This window comes from Spermophilus citellus (assembly GCF_964194105.1).
Source record: "Spermophilus citellus genome assembly, chromosome: 10".
Taxonomy (NCBI): domain Eukaryota; kingdom Metazoa; phylum Chordata; class Mammalia; order Rodentia; family Sciuridae; genus Spermophilus; species Spermophilus citellus.
This window is the reverse complement of record NC_138197.1, coordinates 137,356,951-137,381,441: the sequence shown is the minus strand read 5'-3', so window position 1 is coordinate 137,381,441 and position 24,491 is coordinate 137,356,951. Positions and strand designations below refer to the sequence as shown.

General features: G+C 43.2%; 1 protein-coding gene across 9 annotated transcripts in view; it reads right to left on the bottom strand.

Annotated features, from left to right (window-relative positions):
• The window catches only part of PPP6R2 (protein phosphatase 6 regulatory subunit 2), a 97,337-nt gene extending 74,166 nt beyond the window's left edge, over nucleotides 1-23,171 (bottom strand). For 7 of the 9 annotated variants that reach the window (XM_081310552.1, XM_081310551.1, XM_081310553.1 and 4 more), the window contains exon 1: nucleotides 22,980-23,119. The gene's annotated coding sequence lies outside the window, so the exon portion shown is untranslated. Of the gene's footprint in view, nucleotides 1-22,979 lie in introns of all 9 variants that reach the window. The other 2 variants (XM_081310558.1, XM_081310559.1) reach the window with 1 other exon arrangement.
• Nucleotides 23,172-24,491: the final 1,320 nt, after the last annotated feature.

Below are 24,491 nucleotides of genomic sequence, written 5' to 3'. Positions count from 1 at the left end.
ACTAATACCCATAAAAGAAAGGACATGGTGGCACACTGACCGTGTCACCTGGTCACTCCTCACAAGCCTTGCCCAGGAAAATCATCATAAGGACGAACTTCTAAATTTCTTTTTTTAAAAAATATTTATTCTTAAGTTTTAGGTGGACCCAATATCTTTATTTTGCATTTATGTGGTGCTGAGGATAGAACTCAGTGCCTTGTGCGTGCTAGGCGAGCGCTCTACCATTGAGCCACAACCCCAACCCCAGGAACTTCTGAATTTCTGTCCTCAGGTTTTAGCAGAGTGCAGTTCCTCCTGACCATGAGACCACAAACAGCCCTCTGCAAGCTGACACTAAAGCTGCCATCCTCTGGACCCTGGCCTAGAATAAGTTCCTGCACTCTGACAGCTCTGTACACTGACAAGTTCTTTGGCTGGTTCTTTTTTTTTTTTTTAATTTTATTTTTCAGTTTTTGGTGGACACAACATCTTTATTTTATTTTTATGTGGTGCTGAGGATCGAACCCAGTGCCCCGCGCATGCCATGGGAGCGTGTTACCGCTTGAGCCACATCCACAGCCCATGGCTGGTTCTTAATCTTATCTGACCACCTATGGTCACTCTTTGGCCCATATCTGCTCTCTCCCCTTGCTCTCAGTTCAGCCTTCTGAACCCCTGTGGCTACCTAAACCTAAAAGTTCCCTAGACTTTCTGTAACCTGTGTATATAATTGTGTGAAGGATGGTATGTGATTTAAGTGTTGTTGATACCAGAAATTAAGATTGGAATTGGGGCTGGGGATGTGGCTCAAGTGGTAGCACGCTCGCCTGGCATGTGTATGGCCCAGGTTCAATCCTCAGTACCACAAACAAAGATGTTGTGTCCGCTGAAAACTAAAAAATAAATATTAAAATTCTCTCTCTCAAAAAAAAAAAAAAGATTGAAATAAAAAAAACCTGTGATTGTCTGGTGATTCACAAGTACTTGTTGAACTGCCACTGATAAAACTGGTGTAGTCTGTGAATTGTTATTTAATAAATTCTACATTGTGGAAAAACACAAATGTGTTTGGTCTATGTTAATGACAGAGCATGGTCGCTACAACTACCAAGAACAAAGGCATGGCCTATGGCTCAGTCCAAAATCAACACAGATTCACCCAAACAAGGAATAAATCTAAGCCTGAAAGGACAAAAAAGATTTTCCAATAATTTATTTGTTCACCAGAAGGGAACTCAAGACAAAATACTGCTGGGGGCAGTGCTGCACACCTGTAATTTCAGCTAGGGGAAAAAGGCTGAGGCAGAAAGCCTGAAAGTTCAAGGCCAACTTGGGCAACTTAGAAAGATCTTGTTTCAAAATAAAACACAAGGGCTGGGGTTGTGGCTCAGAGTTAGAGCGCTCCTCTAGCACATGTGAGGCCCTGAGTTCAATCCTCAGCACCACATAAAAATAAATAAAATAAAGGCCAAATAAATAAATAAATAAAACACAAAAACAAAAAACAAACAAATCGAAAGAAGAAAGAAAGAGAAGGAAAGAAGGAAGGAAGGAAGGGAGGGAGGGAGGGAGGGAGGGAGGGAAAAGAAAAGAAAAGAAAAGAAAAGAAAAGAAAGCCCAGAGCTTAAGACATCTCAGGATGGTAGAATTAACAGAAATGGGTTTTGTGGCTTTTTTTTTTTTGCAGTGCTGGGATCAAACCCAGAGCCTTGCACACACAATGCAAGCACTCTACCACTAAATTACACCCCCTAAAAATGGATTTTTTCCCCCTGTGTACTGGAGATTGAACTGAGGGAGGTCACTTCACTACTGAGCTGCATTTCCTACTTATTTATTTATTTATTTAGAAGCAGGGTCTCACTAACTTGCTGAGGCTGGCTTTCTTTGGTCTTGTGATCCTCCTGCTTCAGCCTCCCAAGTCACTAGAATTACAGGTTTGTGCAACCCCATGCAACTTAGAAATGGGTTTTAAAGCAACTATAAAATCAAGAATTTAAAGGAAAAGATGGCCAGAATGAGTGAAAAGATAGAGAATCTCACCAGAGAAACAGAACTACTAAATAAAAAAAAAAATGCTATTCTAAAACCAAACAGTATAGTAGCTGAAATCAAAATATATACTAGATAGACTCTATCAAAATATGGATATTAAGCCAAGCATGATGGCTGCCTTGGGAGGCTGAGGCAGAATGATCACAAACTCAACATCAGTCTGGGCAATTTAGTGAGACGAGACCCTGTCTAAAATAAAAAGGGTTAGGGGTATGGCTAAGTGGCAGAGGCTTTTAAAAATTGAGCAGAGCCAGGCATGGTGGTGTACACCTGCAATCCCAGCCACTTGGAAGGCTGAGGTAGGGGTATCACAAGTTCAAGGCCAGCCTCAGAAACTTAGTGAGACCCTATCTCAAAATGAAAAATAAAAAGGGATGGGGATGTTGTTCAGTGGTGAAGGTCCCTGGGTTCAAGCCCAAGTTTAAAAAAAAAAAAAAAGAGCAGAGCCTGGGTGACTGTGGGACAACATGAAGTAGTTTCCAAACCCACAACTGAAAAACCAGGAGGATGAGAGAGAACACAGATCACAGCATGAAGAGACCACAGCCACATTTCGTGAAAGAAACCTGAACACAGAAATCTCACGCCTCCCCTCTCAGTAGACCCTGCTCCTTCCTCTCAGCACAGATTCAGATTAAGTACCCTTTATTTAAAATAGGCTTGGGACCAGAATTGTTTCAGATTTTAGAATTTTTCAGATTTTGTAACATTTGCATAGACTTTACTCGTGAAACACCCCTAATATGAAAATCTGTAATCCAAAATACTCCAATTCTGAAACACTCAAAAAGATTTCAGGGTCTTAGAATCAGAGAACTATGGTTAGAGAAAACACTATATAGGTCTGCAGAAGTCTCCAAGGGGGAGGAGCAAGAAGAAATGGAAGGTAAAGTGACCAGTCCAGAGAAGATAAAGGGGAAAAGTTAAAAGCAAGGTATCCTCAGTGGGACGAAAAGTCTGAATGTCCATATTTTTAAAGGAGATCACTGCATAAAGGGCAAACCTACTTTGATTTGGGGAGTTAGAGCAAAGATGAAGAACATGCGATCCCCTCTGCAGCCCCAGGTCAAACATCATTCCCACTCCACAGGAACTTCACCAACAGGAAACCATCCCTCGTTGCTAACAAGCTGACCAGCAGGAATTTTCTAATTCTATTATTTCTCCTTAATATCACTTATCCTCTTTTTGTTTCCTTCCATTCACTAAGTCATTTGAGACTGACAGCTTTTCAGGGAGTGACAGTGTGTACTATTAATGTAAAGGAATATACCTACATAGGGGTTCTGGGCTGGGGATATAGCTCAGTGGGTGGAGTGCTTGCCTAGTATACACAAGGTCCTAGGTTCAATCTCCCAGGGAGGGAGGGAGGGAGGGAGGGAGGGAGGGAAGGAAGGAAGGAAGGAAGGAAGGAAGATTATAGAGGTTCTGGATTGGTTTAACAGTGCGCTAATGAAGAGGACATGTCAGAGCAACATAAGGAATCTATTTGAAAATATTTGTATATACTCCCCCCTAATTCCTGGTATGGAACTGGTTCCAACTAATAACAAGCCAATTTTACAACTTTAATGTTTTGGCCTTCCTTACTTCATCTTAATTGTGATTATTCTTATTTAATGTTGTATTAATTTATTCTGTATTTTCCTTTTGGATTTTGTAAACCAGAAATTTAAGACCATAAACTGGAAGAAAGGTCACATAATTCAAACACAAATAGATGGAGCTCTAAAAGACTTGTTTAACTGCTCTTGAACTTGAATGGCCTTAAACTTGTTTCAGCTTTAACAACAGGATTTTATTTGGGCAACATTTGCCCATTTTGGTATAACTTGGGTAACCTCAGTGCTGAACAATAGCTGTTGAAGCTAGTATTCTTACTTAGTTCTGTAGTACTAAGTACCTTTTATTATTGAAGATGTGAGGTATGCAGTGTGCATTGACTGCTGAGTTGATTTTTTTTGCCATTTTTATAAATACAACAGTTTTGCACATGTGTGTACACACACACACACACACACACACACACACACACACAGTTTCATATTTCAGAGCCTTCCTGTAACTACATTTCCCCCCCATACTGGTGATTGAACTCATGAGGGTGCTTTACTAATGAGCTACATCCCAAGTCCTTTTTGGTTTTTATTTGAGACAGGGTCTTAACTAAAGTACTAAGGCTGGATCATACTTGTGATCCTCCTGTCTCTTGAGTAGCTGGGATTACAGGCATGCCCCAAAGCACCTGAAATCTTTTTAAAACTAAAAGTAATATGCATTTTCATATTGTTTCCAACCTTTGTTTCACAAAAGAGCACACCACAAATTATATTCTGGTACCTTGCCTTTTTCAGACATCCTCCTTTCCCTTCTTGAAGTAACTTTTTCCTTCTTGAAGTAACATTTTCACTGATTTTAAATATACTAAAGGAAAGTACACACAAAATAACCCTTCCATGAAACTGCCATCCAGTTCAGGAACAGAATTTTAGCAGCACCTAGAAGTGCCTCTCATACTCTCTAAAGGTGGTAACAATTTCCTCCCCCTATCAAAAAGGCTTTCATTGGGCTGGGGTTGTGGCTCAGTGGCAGAGCACTTGCCTAGCATGTGTAAGGCACTGGGTTCGATTCTCGGAACAGCATATAAATAAATGAATAAAACAAATGTTCATCAACATCTAAAAATATATTTTTTTAAAAAAGGTTCATGTTACCTTTGCACTGCTATTACCCAGTGTATGCTTTCCCCATGGTTTTATTTACCACTTCCATAGTGAAGACATATAGCATGGGTTTTTACTAGTATTTTCCTGATAAATAATTCTACAGTGAATAGCCTTTTACAAAAGCTGTTTTCTATTTTTGGCAGCAAATCTTTGAGACAGATACCTAGATGTAGGGTTCTGAGGCAAAGGACAGGTGCATATATAAATTTGCAAGACATAAACAATTCCTCCCCCATTGGAATTGCACCATTTTGCATTCCTGCTGGCAAAAAGACAGCTCTTCTTTCCCCACAGCCCTGTAAACACAAAATATGGTTAAACTTTTGGATTTTGGCCAACATGTAGCCATCCCAGTTTGCCAAACACTGAGGGGTTTCCTGGGACACAAGAACTTCAGTGCTAAAATTAGGAAAATCCTGGGCAAATCAGGGCAGTTGGTCACCCTACCAGCCTGGTAAGTAAAAAACCAATATTTTAATTAGAATTTTTTATTATAAGAAATGCAAGCATATTTTCAATTATCTAAAAGCCATTTCCATTTTTTCCATAAACAATTCCTTCCTTTTGCAAACCCCAGCGCCCTCTCCCCCTGCTTTTTTTTTTTTTTTTTTCCCTATCAGGTTATTTTGTTTCTATCTTTAAAAAGAACTACTTTGGGCTGGGGTTGTGGCTCAGCACTTTCGAAGCCCTGGGTTCAATCCTCAGCACCACATAAAAATAAAATAAAGGTACTGTGTCCAACTACAACTAAATAAATAAAATATTAAAAATAAATAAATAAAAAGAGCTACTTTGCCCGGCACAGTTGGGGGGGGAGGGGGGAGCGGTGTGCCTGTCATCCCAGCAGCTCAGGAAGCTGACAGGAGGATCATGAATTCAAAGCCAGCCTCAGCAAATTGGTGAGGCAATTAGCCTCACCAATTAACCCTGTCTGTAAATAAAATTTAAAGAGGGGGTGTTGCTGGGGATGTGGCTCAGTGGTTAACGGTCCGAGTTCAATCCCTGATAACAAAAAAAAAAAAAGGATGGGGATATAGCTTGACTGGTAAGAGTGCTTTCCCTTGCGTGCACTAAGGCCCTGGGTTGGATTCCTAGGACCACACACACACAAAAGAGCTACTTTTTTTTAGGAGCTATCTTATTCATATATTAAAGATAAAAGCCCTTTTACTATAAGTTCCACATATTTTTCTCAGCTTACCATGGTCTTTTGATTTTGCTTATAGTAATTTTTATTGTTGTTATTGTTTTGCAACTAATTTTCTCAGTTTTCTCTCATTGCTTCTAGATTCTGAGTCATAATTAGAAAAGTTTTTTCTATTCTCAGTTATAAAGAAATCTGCCCTTGTTTTCTTTTAGTATGTCTTGATCTTCACAGTGACAAGGAATTTATCCTGACACACAGCGTGACTACCGAAGAGCTCTCCAGTTGACTCAACACCATTTACTGAAAGTTCACCTTTCCTCCACTATTCTGAAATCTTGTCTTTACCTTAGACTAAATTTCCGTATGTACTTTGGGCCTACTTCTGACCTTTCCAATCTGTCCCATCAGATTGCCTAGATGTACATTTAAGCCTTACATTTGTGTACAGCTGCTGGATTTGGCAAGTGGGATCCGACAGACAACAAAGACACTCCACACAAGGTGGTATTTACTTTAGTAATAAAACAAAAGCAAGAGCAAAAGCAAACATGAAGAGAAAAAGAGAAGATAATACGTCATCAGACAGGGGAAATGACAACACCTGGAGTCATGTAGCTGTGGTGTCCCACCTCTGCCTAGGACTTCCCAGTTAGGACCCTGAAAAGCTACCTTGGGACACCCCAGCTGCATAACTTCAGGTGTTGGCTTTTCCCCTGTCTAGTGACATATTTTCTTTTCTTTTTCTCTCTCTTTTCACATTTGCTTTTGCTCTTGCTTTCTTCTTATTACTAAAACAAACAGTATCTTGCATGGAGTGTCTTTATTTCTATCGGATGGATCCCACCTGCCAAATCCAGCAGCTGCACCCAAATGTAACACTTTGACCTTGTGCTAGGTAAGTTCTAACAACACAACATTTTAATTATGAAGACTTTAAAGATATTTTAAGAGCTGGTAGAATTAGCTACTTCCTTCATTCCCCCACTTCCTTTCCCTCCCCCCTTAAGGATTTCCACAAATTAGTTAAAAGGGATTTCAGTAAGAACATGCAAGAGTTAAAATAAGAATGATTTAAAGTACCTACCTTAAGTCTGTGAGAAACCAAAAAGGACCAAGATATACAATATGAATATCTTGGGTAAAAGAAAGGGTTGGGTAGTGTGGCTCAATGGTGGAGGCTTACCTAGTGCCCTGGGTTCATCCCCAGCATGGAAAAGAAAGGAAGGAAGGAAGAAAGGGCAAGCCCTCTTCAAAGTCAGCACAGTGGCCTGCAGGAGGCTAAAGCAGGAGAATCACTTGAGCCCAGGCATTTGAGACCATGCATATTAGTAAGACCCTGTCTGTCTGTCTGTCTCTCTCTCTCACACACACACACACACTGAGACCATGCATATTAGTAAGACCCTATTTCTCTCTCTCTCTCACACACTCACACACAAACATACACACACACACACATTAGTAAGACCCTTTCTCTCTCTCTCTTTCTCTCTCTCTCTCACACACACACACACACACACACACACTGTTAGGAGGATTGACATTTTATTTATTTATTTATTTTTTTAGAGAGAGAGAGAGAATTTTTTAATATTTATTTTCCATTTCTCGGCGGACACAACATCGTTGTTTGTATGTGGTGCTGAGGATCGAACCCCGGCCGCACGCATGCCAGGCGAGCGCACTACCGCTTGAGCCACATCCCCAGCCCAGGATTGACATTTTATGTAATTGTCTTTCTACCTAAGAACTTTGTCTCCTGAAGTTTGACTTGGGTCTTTCAAGGATGTTTTATAGTTTTACTCAAGGTTGTCTCAGCCCTTACCAGCTCTTCCTTTTTTTTTTTATAATTTTTTTTTTGGTTGTAGATGGACACAATACCTTTATTTATTTATTTTTATGTGGTGCTGAGGGTCAAATCCAGTGCCTCACATGTGCTAAGCAAACGCTCTGCCACTGAACTATAGCCCCAGTCCCATCTTCCTTGATTCTTACTCAATAGCCTCCAAGAGTATCTTTTTTTTTTTTTGTGCCAGGGATTGAACCAAGGGGCATTTAATCACTGAGCCACATTCCCAGCCTTTTTTTTTAAAATATATTTTTAGTTGCAGGTGGACACAATACCTTCATTATGTTCATTTATTTATGTGTGGTGCTGAGGATTGAACCCAGTGCCTCACACATGCTAGGCAAGCACTCTACCACTGAGCCACAACCCCAGCCCACATTCCCAGCCCTTTTTAAATATTTCATTTAGAGACAGGGTCTTGCTGAGTTGTTAAGAGCCTCACTAAGTTGCTGAGGCTGGCTTTGACCTTGCGATCCTCCTACCTCAGCCTCCCAAGCCTCTGGGATTACAGGTGTGCACTACCATGCCTGGCCAAGAGTGTCTTCTTTAGAACATACTAAGACAGTAGGGACAAGAGCCAAAAAAGCAGGAACAACTCATGTGTCCAATGACAGATGGGTGGATATACAAAATGTCACACAGAGGTTCAGGGTATGGCTCAGTGACAAAGCACATGCTTAGCATGTTCAAGGACCTAGGTTCCATCCCCAGAACGAGGTGGGGTGGGGGACAGAATGGTATAGACATGCAATGGAAAATTCAAGCTTAAAAATGAAGGAAATTCCAACATATGATACAACATGGATGAAACTTGAGAACATTCTACTAAATGAAATAAGCCACTTACTATATAATTCTACTTATATTAGGAACCCAGATTACTCAAATTCAGACAGAAAGTAGAATGGCAGTTGCCAGAGGCTGGGGGAGGGTGAATGGGAGTTTAGGATTGTAATGGGTACAGAGTTTCAGTTTAAGAATTGAGCTGGGACTGAAGCTCAGTGGCAGAAGGCTCACCTACCATGTGTGAGGTTCTGGGTTAAATCCACACATTCCCAGAATGAGGAAAAAAAAAAAAAAAGAAAGAAAAAACAGAGGAGGAGAGAGGCAGTGATGGTGGTGATGGATGTGATAGATGCAAGTGGTCAAAATCACTGTGAAAGATGGGAAGTGGTAAATTTTAGCTGGGGTATAGCTCAGTGGTAGAACATTTGCCTAGCATGCATGAGGCCCTGGTTTCAATCCCCAATACTGATAAATAAATAAATGAATAAATAGACAGGCACTGTGTAATCCCAGGACTCAGGGGGCTGAGGCCCTAAGCAATTTAGCAAGACCCTATCTCAAAATAAGAAATAAAAAGGGTTAGGAATATGGCTCAGTGGTCGAGCACCCATTAGTTAAATCTCCAGGACCTATAAATAAATAGAATTAAGTAGCTATAAGAGTTTAAAAGTAGTTGCTCCTATAGAATAGGACTAGGGGATGGAGAGAGCTACATGTAAGGGCATATTTTAAAATCAGAAGTCTTGGGCTGGGGCTGTAGCTCAGTGGCAGAGTGCTTGCCTAGCACATGTGAGGCACTGGATTTGATCCTTAGCACCAGATAAAAATAAACAAATAAAATAAAGGCATGCTGTCCATCTATAACTATAATTTTTTAAAATTTTTTTAAATTGTAAATAGACCTCTATTTTATTTACTTAAATGCAGTGCTGAGAATCGAACCCAGTGCCTCACACATACTAAGCAAGAACTCTACCATTAAGCCACACTCCAAGCCCCACAAAAAAAAAAAAAATTTTTAATTAGAAGCCTTATATTACTTTGTTAAAGATTCGGTTTTTAGGGATGGGGTTGTGGCTCAGTGGCACAGGGCTTGCCTAGCATGTGTGAGGCATTGGGTTCAATTCTCATCAACATATATAAATAAACAAAATAAAGGTCCATTGACAACTAAAAAAATACTTTAAAAAATCTCTGTAAGAGAATAATATATACACGAATACATGGAAACAAAGCTGCAATTCTGGAAGATAACATTTTCTAACAAAACAAAGACAGGGAACTGAAGAAACAGTGGAGACTGGTCCCAGAACAGGTGCCAGTGGTGAATGCTGTGAGGTTAGACTCCTTCCCCTAGCCAGGGCCAGGTGGAACCCCAGGCCCATCGAAAAAGCAGGGAGCAGGCTGATGAGCAGTGAGGGCTGGCAGCTGGCTCTGCGTCTCCTCCCTACAGGTTATCAGCTCCTGACTCTAGCATATTCCCATAGGAAGGGACAAGAAGCACAGGAGAGAAGGAGATAATCTGTCTGGGGAACAAACCTTGCATGTATGTTGGGGTCAGGGGCCAGAAGAACATAGATTAGCCTCCAGACACCAAAAAGGTAAGACAGGGAAAAAGGAGACTCTGGCTCCACTTAGAAGTAAACACCCTAAAGCACTATGCTCGGCAGTAAAAACCTCTACTATGGCAATGGTGCCCGGCCACCAGATTGCTGATTCTCCTACCCTAGCCTAAAGCAGGGGTTGAAACCCAAAGGCCAGCACAAGGCAGGGCACTAGTGGAGGGAAGGAGAAGACACACATGGTGTAAAGACTGAACACAAGAGAGCACATGCTCACCTAAGGAGCGGGACAGGCCCTCTCCAGTCAGCTGCAGGCATGCAAGAACCCAGGCCAGGGAGAGACATCTGCCAGTTTCCATAAGAAATGCAAACATATGATTTTTTTAGATCTCAAAAAATCTTCAAATGATGACAATAAGTTTAATTTTTTTAACATTATGTGGGTCACTGCTATGCAACATAAGCAAAATGCATCCTCAGACCAGCAGCAGCTGGGGCCAGCCTGCCTTCCTGCCCACCCCTCACTCCCAGACAGCCTTTGTAAGATAACTTAGCTCAGGATGCCACAACAGAATACCACAGGATAGGTTGTTTATAAACAACAGACATTTATTTCTTAATAGTTTTGCAGCCTGGAGGTCCAAAATCAAGGTACTGGCCAATGCTGTTGCTGATAAGACCTGTCTTCCTGGCTTGCAGACAGCTGGCAGGCAGCCGCCTTCTTGCTATGTCCTCACAGCAGGAAGAGAGCATACCAGCGTTTCACATAAAGCACACTAATATGGCTCTTCACATAAAGCACACTAATTGCATCTTGAGGACCCCACCCTTGTGACTTCATCTAACCTAATCATCTAAAAGTCCTACCTCCAAATGCAATCATACTGGGAGTCAGGATTCCAACATATGACTTTGTGGGGGAACACAATTCAGTCCACAGCACCTTACCTGCTTCATGGCCCCATCCCACCCCATCAAGAACTGTGAGGATGCTATAAAACTGTACATGGAGCACCTGCCCTGCAATGGGTACACAGTGAGGACTCGGCACTGGCAGCTGGCTCAAGTGCTATGCTGAGTACAGCTTGCTTTCATGGTCACACTGCTGGATCTTCAAACTTCTGCAGTATCAATTTTCACCCCAGCAAATTCTCAGAAAGGTGACTTCAATACACAGCTCCACCAGACATCCTGAGCAAGGGCACTTTCAGGCCTAAACCAGGCCTTCCATACCTCCTGTTTTTCATAAGCATATGACCCTAGCTGTTACATACAATGATGATGCAAGAGAAAAGTGAAAATCCACCATCTGCTCATCCCTAAGAACTGTGGCAGCTCTCAGAACAGAGCTGGTAAGCATTGTGAGGATGCACTCTTATCACTGGTCCTAAGGCCTTTACCCCTACTCTTTAGTCCTAGAGCCAAACACAGACCCTGAAGCTGACAGAGAAGCCCTGGAGGCAGACAGGCCTGACCATGGTATAGAGCTCCCTGGTCACAAAAGCCCAAATGTAAGGGCCCATTCCATCACCGCCAAGCTTGGCAAATTTGGGCAAGTGACCACTACACATGTCATGCAGGTAAACGTGTGACTCCATGATAGATGGCTTCATGACTGCCACTAGAGACCTAGCACAATTGCCACCAACACATGACTCTTCAGGGCCCAGAAAGAAAAGAAATCAACTACAACAAATCAAAGACACATCATAGCACCCCACATATAACAGAGGGCTCACAAACACACATTCTCAATACTACACTCCTGAAAACACCAGATCCAGAATGGGACTCCTTTGTCAAGGGATGGCAGGAGCAAGATCTATTCGGCTGAGACACCCGAAGGAAAAATAACTGGAGACAAGCTGGATGAAAAGCTTTACCAATCAGAAAGCAGCATTGAAAAGCACCAGGGAGGAAATGGGCAATGAGCAAAACTGAAGTCTAAACAAGATAAACAAAAAGAGCCAAGGAGCTCTGACTTTAAGAGTATACAGTCCCAAGAAAGAAGTAGTAACCACAATTGGTTTTTGCAGAAACCTTACTATGGGCAGGCACTGCACAAGCCTGGCCATCCAAAGCTCAGCACAACTCAGTGTCACAGGCTGTCTGCTGTAACCACAGTTTACAGAAAGTAGAGGGAAGCTGAGCCAGACATTGTGGAGCTGACCTGTAATCCCAGCTCAGGAAGGAAGATGGCAAGTTCAAGGACAGCCCTAGCAACTTGGCAAGATGCTGCCTCAAAATAAAAGTAAAAATTAAAATTAAAAAAAAAAGCAGAGGACTTAATAATTATATAACCAGAGCAAGGTCACCATCAATCTTTGTCATTCCCTTCATACCTCCTTTGATGGTCAGTACCATCTACTAACTCAGCCAGATGCTGGTTATCACGTGGGGACTGAGAATGAGAACATGGATTGTGCTATCAATCAAACCTGAGTTCAAGTCCTCAACGCTCTGTGCCTCAGTTTCCTCTACTGTATAGTGTAGATGGTGACAGTGTATAGCTCAAAGGATAGTGCAAATACCAAACAAGATAACCTGTCTAAATGTTCAACTCATGCCTGGCAAACAGCAAGTACCTAGTAAATGTAACTACTGTCATCAGTCAGAAGCAAGGGGTGGGAAGGTGCGGAGTGTTAGAGAAGGCACCTACGAGTAGACCAGCTTGGGTTTTACTCATTTTACATTAGTGACCACAAACCACAAGTAAACATTAAATATAGCCTAGAAGTTCTGCCTTATCTCACCAGAAAGCTGGTTTTCCTCTCCTAAGACAACTGTGACAAATTTAAAATGGACACACATTTTTACATAGCTCTTCATCTTAAGAAGGAAGTCAAAAAATGTATAATTACAGTGCACTAATAAAAATGGAGAAAGAGGAAAAAAAGAAAAAAAGAAGTCTATTTGACTATCTCTTGACTCTAGGCTGGCTTTGTGACCTGCCATAACCAAAAAAAGGTGTCAATTGTAAGCCTCAGCTTCAAGAGGCCTCAAAGCTTCCACTTTTGCCATCTTGGAATCCCATGAGCAGTGTGTGAACACACATAGTCCAACCTCCCTGATGAGGGCAGAACCCTGGAAGAGGCCTAACCATCTAGCTGAAGCCCATTCCTGTGTGCTAGCCAAGTTACAACCTGGGGAGCAGAAAGGAGTATCCCCCTCTGCTATGCCCAGCCCAAACTACCAACCCAGATTCATGACCAAAAAAAGACCACTGTTTAAAGCCATTAATTGCCAGATGGTTTGTTATGTAACACAACTATTTTACTTCTTTCTTTCAGCACTGGACCACTCTAGCACTGAGCTATATCCCTAGCCCTTTTTATTTTACTTTTTTAATATTTATTTTTTAGTTGTAGTTGGACACATTATCTTTATTTTATTTATTTATTTTTATGTGGTGCTGAGGATCGAACTCAGGGCCTCGTATGTGCTAGGCAAGTGCTTTACTGCTGAGCCACAATCCCAGCTCTTATTTTATTTTTTATTTTTGTGGGGTACCAGGGATTGAACTCAGGGGCACTCAACCACTAAGCCACATTCCCAGCCCTATTTTGTATTTAATTTAGAGACAGGCTCTCAGTGAGTTGCTTAGGGCCTCACTTTTGCTGAAGCTGGCTCTGAACTCACTATCCTCCTGCCTTAGCCTCCTGAGCTGCTGGGATTACAGACCTAGGCTACCACGCCAGGCTCCTTTTTATTTTTATCTTGAGACAGAGTCTCACTAAGTCACCCAGGCTGGCCTTGAACTTGCCTCAGCCTCCTGAGTCACTGGGATCACAGCATGGCCACCATATCCAGCAGTGCCTTCTTTGACAACACATCCTATGTTCTTCCAATCCCAACGCCAGTCCTTGTCGGCCTCTATTCCTCTGCTCTAACTCTGCTCAATCATCCTAGTCTCTCTTCTCTCCCTATGTTGGGTGTGTATAATGGGTTTAAGAAGGCAAGTCTCTAGTCCCAGCAATTTGGGAGACTGAGGCAGCACAATCACTTGAGCCTAGGTGTTCAGGGTCAGCCTGAGAAACATGGCAAGATCCTGTGCACACACACACACACACACAAACTCTGAACACTGGACAGATATAAAAACCAGCTATCTGATGGCAAGGAATGTGTAGAAACTAGAGGGGCACAATTACTGAAAGAAAAATTAAGTAGATGAGTGCTATACTGAATAGCTTTGATCTGTGAGCATACCTCTGTTCTCATAAAACACAAGAGAATAGTGCTTAAGTAAAATCAGCAGCCTTACTAAAATGAGGAAAATGTTCAGTTCAGGATTGGAGAATGAAAACTGAGAGAAAAATTACAATAAAAAGGGGATCCCCCAAATCTGCATTAAACTCCTCTCTAATCCTTGGCTGACTCAGAAACTGCATTGGTGGATGAGACTCCAAGAAAGAAGCAGAAAGCAACTGTTAGAAGCTGAGAGAGCCACAAACATCACAGCAGCTGTCCTGAAATGGGAAAAAATTTAGAGTTCAAGTTCTGCCAAATCAGAAGGGTTTTCTATTATAACCCAGAAGGACCACATCTTAGGAGGAAGGACCATGTTCTAGAACTCATGGTTATGCCCTAAAACTTAGGGCAAACCAAAAACACACCTACTCTAGCAAAGCCTGGAAGAAAGGCTGCAAATCACAAGATGATCTCCAGCAACAACAGCCTGCCCTAACAAAACTCAACACTCTTGCTGGGGCATAGCTTAGTGATAAAGAGCGCGCACAGGCCCTGGGTTCAATCCATAGCATGAGTAATAAACTCAATGCTCTTTCTCTGTGTGGGTGCTCATGCATGTTAAGACAGGGTCTTGCTATGTTTCCCAAGCTGGTCTGGACTGCTGGGCTCAAGTCATCCTCTTGCCTCAGCCTCCTGGATAGCATGTGCCAACCAGGTCCAGCAAAACTCAACTTTTTTTTTTTTTAGTACTGGAGATTGAACCAAGGCCTCACACAAGAGTTCCACCACTGAGCTATATCCCTACACCCCTTTGATATGAGACACAGTCTTGTAAATTTACCAGGCTACCTGGAAATTGTGATCCTCCTGCCTCGGCCTCCCACTAGCTGGGATTATAATCATACGCCATGGCACCCAACAAAACTCAACACTCTATAAGAGGAAACAACATAAACCTGAGTCTATAGAAGGGACCATATACAATGTCCATTATACAATGAAAAATTACTAGACAGGGCTGGAGATATAGCTCAGTAGTAGAGTGCTTGCCTGGGTGCAATCCTCAGCACTGGGGAAAAAAAAAATATTAGCCATGTGCTGGGCACGTTGGCATACACCTATGATCCTAGTAACTTAAGAGGTTAAGGCAGGAGGATCCCAAGTTCAAGGCTAGCCTGGGCAACTTAACAAAAAAGACTCTGTCTCAAAATAAAAAATAGTTTTCCAGCAATGATAACCCCCCCATGAAAACATACCTAAGAGTTCTTTAGCCTAGGTTTCTGTGAAGATCTCGCTCCTTTCTACATGCTTCCCTCACACTGATTTTGGATCATAGAGGGTCCCATTCACCTTCCATACTGCTTAGATAATAACTACTCTCATAGACAGGAGCAGAGAGAAGGTAAGATGGCAGCCCAGCTGCACAGACCAGGCGCAGCAAGGGTTAAGCTCTCCATTCTTTCAAAGATCTCCTACATCCCTCTCCAGAAGAGAAGAGGGAATGCAAGAAGCAACACCTGGTGCAGAGCCCTCATTCCCACTTCACAGATGTGAAATGCCCAAGACGCTATAAAATCACCACAGCCTTCAGCCATACGCAAACAGTAGTTCTGTGTCTTGGCTACTCCCCTGTCCTCTGCAGCCTTCAAGAGGAAAAGCAAGGCTTACCGAAGAAAATTCCTATAGGAGAGAGCAGCACTAAAAGCAACCTGAATCAAGATAAGTGGGAACCCATCCCAATTAACACATTTTGAATATAGATTAAATAAATAAAATAAAAAGGCCTGGGGATGTAGGTCAGTGGTAAAGTGCCCCTAAGAAAGAAAAGAGCCAGCACGGTGGCCCATCCTTGTAATCTCAGCAGCTCTGGAAGCTGAGGAAGGAGGGAACACAAATTTAAAGCCAGTCTTACCAACTTAGTGAGGCCCTAAGCAACTCTGCAAAAAACCTGTCTCAAAATAAAAAATAAAAGGTCTGGAGATATATATAGCTCAGTGGAAAGTATTTCTATGTTCAATCCTCAGTATAAAAGAAAGAGAGGAGACAGGGAGGGAAGAATCATAGAACAGGAAAACCGACACCCGTCCCCTTCTCCCACGCCCTCACCATGTATGAGTATCCATACATGCACAACTTTCCACACATTACAAAGGACTTGTAACCAGAACCAATTTTTAACTCCTTAAAATGAACAATGAAAAGACAGACAATCCAATAAATCATGGGCAAAAGACTTGGATAGATACTCCACAAAGATATACAAATGTCCACTAATCACATGGAAAGCTGCTCACCCCTCATTCATTAGAGAAATGCAAATTAAAACCTAATAAGAGGGGCTGGGGATGTGGCTCAAGCGGTAGCGTGCTCGCCTGGCATGCGTGCGGCCCGGGTTCGATCCTCAGCACCACATACCAACAAAGATGTTGTGTCCGCCGAGAACTAAAAAATAAATATTAAAAATTCTTTCTCTCTCTCTCCTCTCTCACTCTCTCTTTAAAAAAAAAAAAAAAAAAAAAAAAAAAAAAAAAAAAAAAAAACCTAATAAGAAACAACTGCCATCTGTGAGGCTAAAACTGATAAGACTGAGGCTGAGAATGTGCAGCTCAGTAATTTAGTTCTTACTAGCATGCTTGAGGCCCTGTGTTTGATCCCCCACACCAGGGGGGAAGTTAGTAAGACTGAAAATACCAAGTACTAACACAGACGTGAAAAAACAAACTTATACATTACTGGTGGAAGTGTAAAATGGTATCAGTTTGGAAAACTCTTAAAATTTCTTAAAAACTAAAACATACATCTGTATAACTATAATAACAGATACAACAATTTTATTCCTAGATATTCCTACAAAAGAAATAATGTATGTCCACAAAAAAACCTGTATAAGAATCTTTATAGTGACTTTAGAAATAATAGAAAAAACATAAAAATAACCCAATGTTCATCAATGAAAAAACAGATAAACAACTCATGCTATTTTCACACAATAATACCCAAATAAAAAGAAACAAACTAAAGGTACACGCCTCAAAAATCAACAAATCTCAAAAATATTAAATTGAGCAAAAGACAAACACAAAAGGGGATGATTTCATTTACCTAAAGCTCAAGAACCAGCAAAACTAATCTATAGTGACAAAAATCATAACAATGGTTACCTAAAGATTTGGGGAAATGGTTTTAAATTACTTAAAGGAGACACAAGAAAACTTTCAGGGTTGATGGAAATGTTCTGTATCTCAACATGAGGGGCAGACACATAAGTGTGTCACTTCTTAAAACACATTCAATTTAGATATTTAAAATCTGCTCTTTTGCCAGGCGTGGTAGCCCATGCCTGTAATCCTAGCAGCTCAGGAGGCTGAGGCAGGAGAATCACAAGTTCAAAGCCAGCCTCAGCAACTGCAAAGTGCTTAGAAACTCAGTGAGACCCTGTCTCTAAATAAAATACAAAATAGGGCTAGGGATGTGGCTCAGTGGTCAAGAGCCCGAGTTCAATTCCTGGTACCTTAAAAAAAAAAAAAAAAAAAGATCTGGTCTTTTACTGCATGTCAAATATTCTTGGATAGTTTTTAAATGCAACATTTTTTAAATTTTTTAAATTGTTGATGGACCTTTATTTTATTTATTTATATACAGTGCTGAAAATGGAACCCAGTGCCTCACAAATGCTAGGCAAACACTCTACCACTGAGCTACAACCCCAGCCACTAAATGCAATATTTTAAACAAAATAAAATATTATACACCCAGCAGCTCAGGAGGCTGAGACGGGAGGATTGCAAGTTCACAAACAGTTTCAGCAATTTAGAGTGAGGCTCTAAGCAACTTAGTGAGACCCTGTCTCAAAATAAAAAATAACCAGTTATGGTTGCACACACCTATAATCCCAGTGGTGGGGAGGCTGAGGCAGGATCACGAGTTCAAAGCCAGCCTCAGTAACTTAGTGAGGTCCTAAGCAACATAGTGAGACTCTGTCTCTAAATTAAAAATAATAAAAAGGGTTAGGTATGTAGCTCAATGGTAAAGCACCCTTGGGTTCAATCCCTGCAAAAAAGATCGTATGAAAAGCCAGGCCCAGTAGCACAAGCCCATAATCCCAGTGGCTCAGGAAGCTGAGGCAGGAGGATCGTGAGTTCAAAGACAGCCTCAGCAACTTAGTGAGGCCCTCAGCAACTCAATGAGACCCTGCCTCTAAATAAAAATACAAAATAGGACTGTGGATGTAGTTCAGTGGTTGAGTGCCCCTGAGTTCAATTCTCAGTAACAACAACAATAAAAACATGAAAATGCCAAGTGTGGTAGTGCATGCCTGTAATCCCAGTGGCTTGGGGCTGAGGCAGGAGGCTGAACCAAGGAGGATTGTGAGTTCAAAGCCAGCTTCGGCAACTTAGCAAGGCACTAAGCAACTCAGTGAGACCCTGTCTCTACATAAAAATACAAAATAGGGCTGGGGATGTGGCTCAGTGGTTGAGTGCCCCTGAGTTCAATCCCCAGTACCAAAAAAAAAAAAAAAAAAAAAAAAAAGAGAGCTGGGCTGGGAAAGCAGCTCAGCAGTGAGTACTTGCTTCGCCTGTGCAAGGAAAGTCCTAGGTTGCATTCTCAGTTCTGCAAAAACACAGAAACAAATGAGAGCTGCTCGCTATATGCAGATATCACATGATTTCCAACATGACTTTTAAAAAAGTAAGATACTGGACTAGGAATATAGCTCAGTGGTAGAGCATCTGTCTAGCATTTATAAGGCCCTAAATTTATCTTCAGAACCATACACACAAAAAAGTGAGATGCTGAAGAATGTATGGAATACACTACTCATTTTCTTGACAATATTGAAAATTTGTTATTTAATAAATAACTTCTAAATTAATGACAATAACTTGTATATACACTAATTTAAAATATTTTCACTAAGGACCAAATAGAACAGTTTTTAATCTTTTCACCAAAAACAATTTTATTATCGAAAGACTGACCATATTTAGTTTATTTAGGATTTTAATTTTAAAACTATATAAAGCTGCCAACCGGGCCTCCTAATGAGCATGAGATGACCTAGTTAAACCCTTATAATGTGGGTAAAAATAATTTTATTTTTATTTTTTTTTTTAAAAGAGAGAGAGAGAGAGAGAGAGAGAGAGAGAGAGAGAGAATTTTTTAATATTTAGTTTTTAGTTATCAGCAAATACAACATCTTTGTTTGTATGTGGTGCTGAGGATCGAACCCGGGCCGCATGCATGCCAGGCGAGCGCGCTACGGCTTGAGCCACATCCCCAGCCCTAAAAATAATTTTAAATCTTTGTTTAACCTATACATCAAACTGAGATTTGTTGGCCTCAGACTGGTAATCACAGGTCCATGCAACTGTCACACAGCATGTACACAAAAGTAGGTGAGAAGTATTATATATAAAGTGAGTACAGAATATTGTATAAAATATTTGGTCTTGTATATTCAGGGGCATAACACCTAATTCTCATGGGCATACAATGCATCCTGGAACTCAGAAATAGACACATTCACGAGCCTACAAGGGAGAGCTAAGCAAGAGCAATGGAACAAACAAAACACCCTGTGCCCTGGGGGTGAAGTGGAGGCTTCCTGTGGCATCCAGGCCAGACCAGGAGCATAAGTAGATGTCAATGTATATGGGGAGGGACTCTCAGGCAGGAGAGAGCAAGAGGAGCCAAGACCCTGACCCCTCAGAAGACAGTGGCATATTTATAGTGGGTGAAAAACACATGCTACTCATTTCTATAAAATGTGTATCTCTTTCTCACACACATATGCACAGGACTGTCTATTAATAAGCTATCTTTAGAAGTATAAAAAGGAAAACAGCAACATCAGATGCTTGGAGAAAAGGAAGAGGATAGCTTCATGTGTTCACTTTGGTACCTTTTAAATTCTAGTTGAGATGACCATGTGCATGAGCTACTCACAGGAGGCAACAGTGAAAGGGCTCAGGCTGTGGAGACTGACCATCTGAGTTGAGTACTGGCTCTCTAGTTTATTTTGACCTCAGACATTTTACTTATTATATTGTGCCTCAGTATTCTTACATGAATATCATTAAGAATATCAAGAGTAACTACATTGCTAAATTGTTTTAAAGAGTACATGAGATATGGATAATGTACTTTAAAATGTGCCTGGGCCTGTTTTTACAAATATTTACTAGAGAATACATACATATTCACACACAAATTCACAGAGTGCCCGGTACATATCAGCCATTGTTATTTTTATTCAAACATCTTAAAAACAAAATATTCTAATAGTTAGCCTTTAACCTATAAAAAAGGCAGGGGAGATTTTCAGTCAAACTGCTTGGGATACAGATCCTGGCTCTATCACTTATTTGTTGTATATTTCACTCTCTTCATCTATGAAACAGGGAAATTACACTTTCTATGTCCTAGGGTTACTCTGAGAATTAAATGAAATGATTCACATATGCATTTAATGCAATGGCATATAATAATTCTCAATAATTCTGCTGTGTGTGAGAGAGATTTTAAGTAACTAGTCATTTCCAAGGCTTTAAACATTAGCCTCCTGCTTAAAGTTGTATACTTGCAGCCTGGTCTTTCTTTGAGTTCCAGATTCTTCCGCAAGATGCTTTCTCCCTAATGGCCCTTGGACTTCTCTCACTACTCCAACATATAATAGCTCCCCGATGCCTATCATTACCCCAATCTAACTTCCTCATTTCAGGAATCAGTGACACTATCTATCCATTTGTTCCATCAGGAATCCTAGAAATCATGCTCAGTCCTCTCATTCTCTCACACCTCTTTTCTTTCTTTTTTCCTTTCTATACTAAGGACTGAACTAGAGACAATGTACCACTGAGCTACACCTCCAGACCATTTTATTATTTACCATTTTATTCTTTATTTCAAGACACGGTTGCCAAGGCTGGCCTTGAACTTATGATTGCCCTGTCTCAGCCTCTAAAATCACTGGGATTACAGGTGTACACCACTGTGCCCTGCAATACAAGTATATGCCACAGCATTTGGCCTTACACCTCTCTTCTAATCTATCAAGTTCCAACAGCTCAATTCCCAAAATATCTCCCTAAGATAACTACTGAGGTCTAAGTCACCACCACACCACAACTATACTCCTATTCATATGCCACATCCATATGATTGTGGCATCCCTCAACTCAATCTACAACTAGGGTTCCCCATAACTCAGACTCAGTCTAACACCTCACTAATGCCTGAAAGAAATAATTTGAGTAGAAGACCAACTCTTCCACCCAGGCTCCTGTCTCACCCCTACCCTACCTACATTAATCTTATCCTGATTCCTGGAGGGGATTCAGCCCTTTCCTGTCTCAGTTTTTACACCTGCTGTCCTCTCATCCCGGAAGGCTCTATCTTCCCACTGTTCTCATTGCTAGATTCTTCTCGCCTCCAGGGCTTGGATGACACGAGAACTGGGGAAGTCAAAAGGGAAGACAGAAACGAAAGGGTATCGAGAAAAGATGATGGCGGAGTATTAGCAATGGGTGATGCACTGAAAGGCCATGTCAAGAAGCAGTTACCAGGGATGGTGATGGGGGGCAAGTCCCAGAAAGGAGAAGGGTACAGGGTCAGAATGGGGGGGGGGGAGGGGGTTTGCAATGAGAGACAGGGACCAAAGTGGAAGTGATGGACTTGGAGGGCTGGTGGTGACAGGGCAAGGGATCAATAGCAACTGGGAGCAGGCAGTAACCAGTGAATGGTAAGCTACAGATACAAAGTAGCAGGTGGGGAACTGGGGGTGGACCACAAAGGGAGCTCAGCTCTGGGCACAATGGGGCAGGCCTGTAAATCCCAGCAACTTGGAAGGCTGAGGCAGGGGGACTGCAAATTTGAGGCGAGCCTCAGCAATTTTGCAAGACCCTAACTCAAAAAGGACTGGGATGTAATTCAGTGGTAGAGCACACCTGGGTTCAATTCTGAGTACCTTAAAAAAAAAAAAAAAGGCAGGGGGAGCCCAGTAAGAGGCATAGAGGAAGGTGACAGGTATGAAGGAAAAGATGATGGGGACTGAGAAAAGAATGGGGCAGTTAGGGGTAGGGAGATAGGCCAGAGAAGATGACAGAACAGAAGCGACTGGTGATATCTAGACCCTTAATATGGGGGATGCCGGGAAAGAGGAGTGATGATGGGGGGCACTGACGGGTGGGTCTCGAGCAGCAGGCAGGGCACTGGTGGGAAGAGTGTAAAACACGAAGGGTGCGGGAGCGCTGCCATCAGGGGCCCACCCACCTCGAGAGGCGCAGAGGGAAGGGACGGGGTAGGCAGGAAGGGGAGACATCGGGCTGCTGCCGACGAGGAGGCCACTGACAGGCTGCGAAAGGCACAGAGGCAAAGACCACCGACGGCACGGGGTGTCGTGACAGGTCTGGCCCTGCTGACAACTGGGGTCACCGCCAGCTGCGGAGGGCCTGGCGCGGTGGGGCCACACGGGGAAGGGGCAGAGGGGGCCTGGCCAGGTGGAGGGGACGGTCACTGACAAGCGGGGCGCCGACCGGCGGAGAGGGGACGACACTAGCGGCGGGCGGGCTGACGGGGTACGGCCGGCAGCGGGCCCGCGGGCCGACCCGAGGGGGCAACTGCCCGGGCGCCGCCGGCGGGGTCCCTCCACGCCGGGCCTCAGCGCGCGCGGCCGCACTCACCTGCCCCGCGGGCCGGGGGTGGCGGCGGCTCCTCGGAGGCCCGGGCGGGGCGCGGGCGGAGGCGAAGCCCGGGCGGCCTGAGGCGGGCCGCACGCACATGAGCCCGGCCCGGAGCGCGGCGCCTCGGGACACTGGCGCGGCCGCAGCGGCTCGGGACCGGCTCGGGGCCGCCTCGGGGCCGCGGGCGCCGCTCCGGTCGCTCCAAAATGGCGGCGACGAGCGCGCTCCGGGGCGGGGCCTCGCTCGGGCGCGCGCACTGCTGGGCGGAGCCGCGCGGGGCGGGGCCTGGGTAGGCGGAGGGCGTGGTTCCTGGCGGCGGGGGAGGCGCGGACTCGCTGGGCTAAGAGCTCCCGCTTCGCGGGGTTTCTGCCGGGCGAGGTGCGCCTCTCTCAAGCTTAATTAACTTTTGCTTGGGATACTGCACTTTCTTTTTTTTTAATATTTACTTTTTAGTTGTAGTTGAACACAATACCTTTATTTCACTTATTTTTATGTGGTGCTGAGGATCGAACTCAGCGCCTTGCACGTGCTAGGTGCAAGGTGAGCGCTCTACCACTGAGCCACAACCCCAGCCCCCTTTTCTTTTTTAAAATTGTAGATGGACACAATACCTTTATTTTATTTATTTTTATGTAGTTCGGGGGATCGAACCCAGTGCCTCATGCATGCTAGGCAAGCACTCTAACACTGAGCCACAACCCCAGCCCGGGATACTGCACTTTCTCATGCAAGAGGAGCAGCACCATAACCCACAAGTGGCCTGGGGTCTCTTCTCATGGCCACTCACGTTGGGGCACTTTGACCGCAACTCCTTGGACGCGAAGTCTGAAACAGCCTGACCCGGAACGTGCAGCGGAGTTTCCTGGAGTTAGCTTCCAAGAAATGGAGGTTAAAACGGGTCAGCCTGTGGACGGGAAAGAGGACGCCCCGGTTGTCTGGCGCTGTCTTGCTGTGAGTTGCCCTTGCTCACCGGCCCCTCCCTGCATAAATTGGAGGTGCTGCTGGGCCGAGCTGCCAAATGGGGTCTTGGGACGGGGCAACAGATGCAGTTGTCCCATAGCTATAAACGTGCAACTGTCTGCCTGCCTTTGATACTCTTCCTGTGCTCAAGAGTCCCTGGGTGGGCAGGAGTCCACCTCCATTCACACCCACACTAGATTAATCAGCAAACCTGTAGCCAGCGCTCTACTAAGAATGTGCTGTTACAAGATCAGTTTCCCTCACCTGACTCACAACAGCCTTCCCAGAGACTCCCTACTTCTATCCTGGAGCACCTGCAGTAGGTCAAGTCAGCACAGCACAGCACCCAAAGGGATCCAGTTAAAATAGGTCAGTTCACACCTCTGCCCCCAGGGGCTCCTGCCTCACACAGGATGAAAGTCAGAGCCCTCATTGTTGCCCTTGTGTGATTTTATCTCCCCTACTATTCCCTTTTTCATTTGGCTTATCATAATAACCTCCTGCACAGGCCATTTGCTCTCACTGTCCCTGTATCTTTGCATGCTCTTCCCC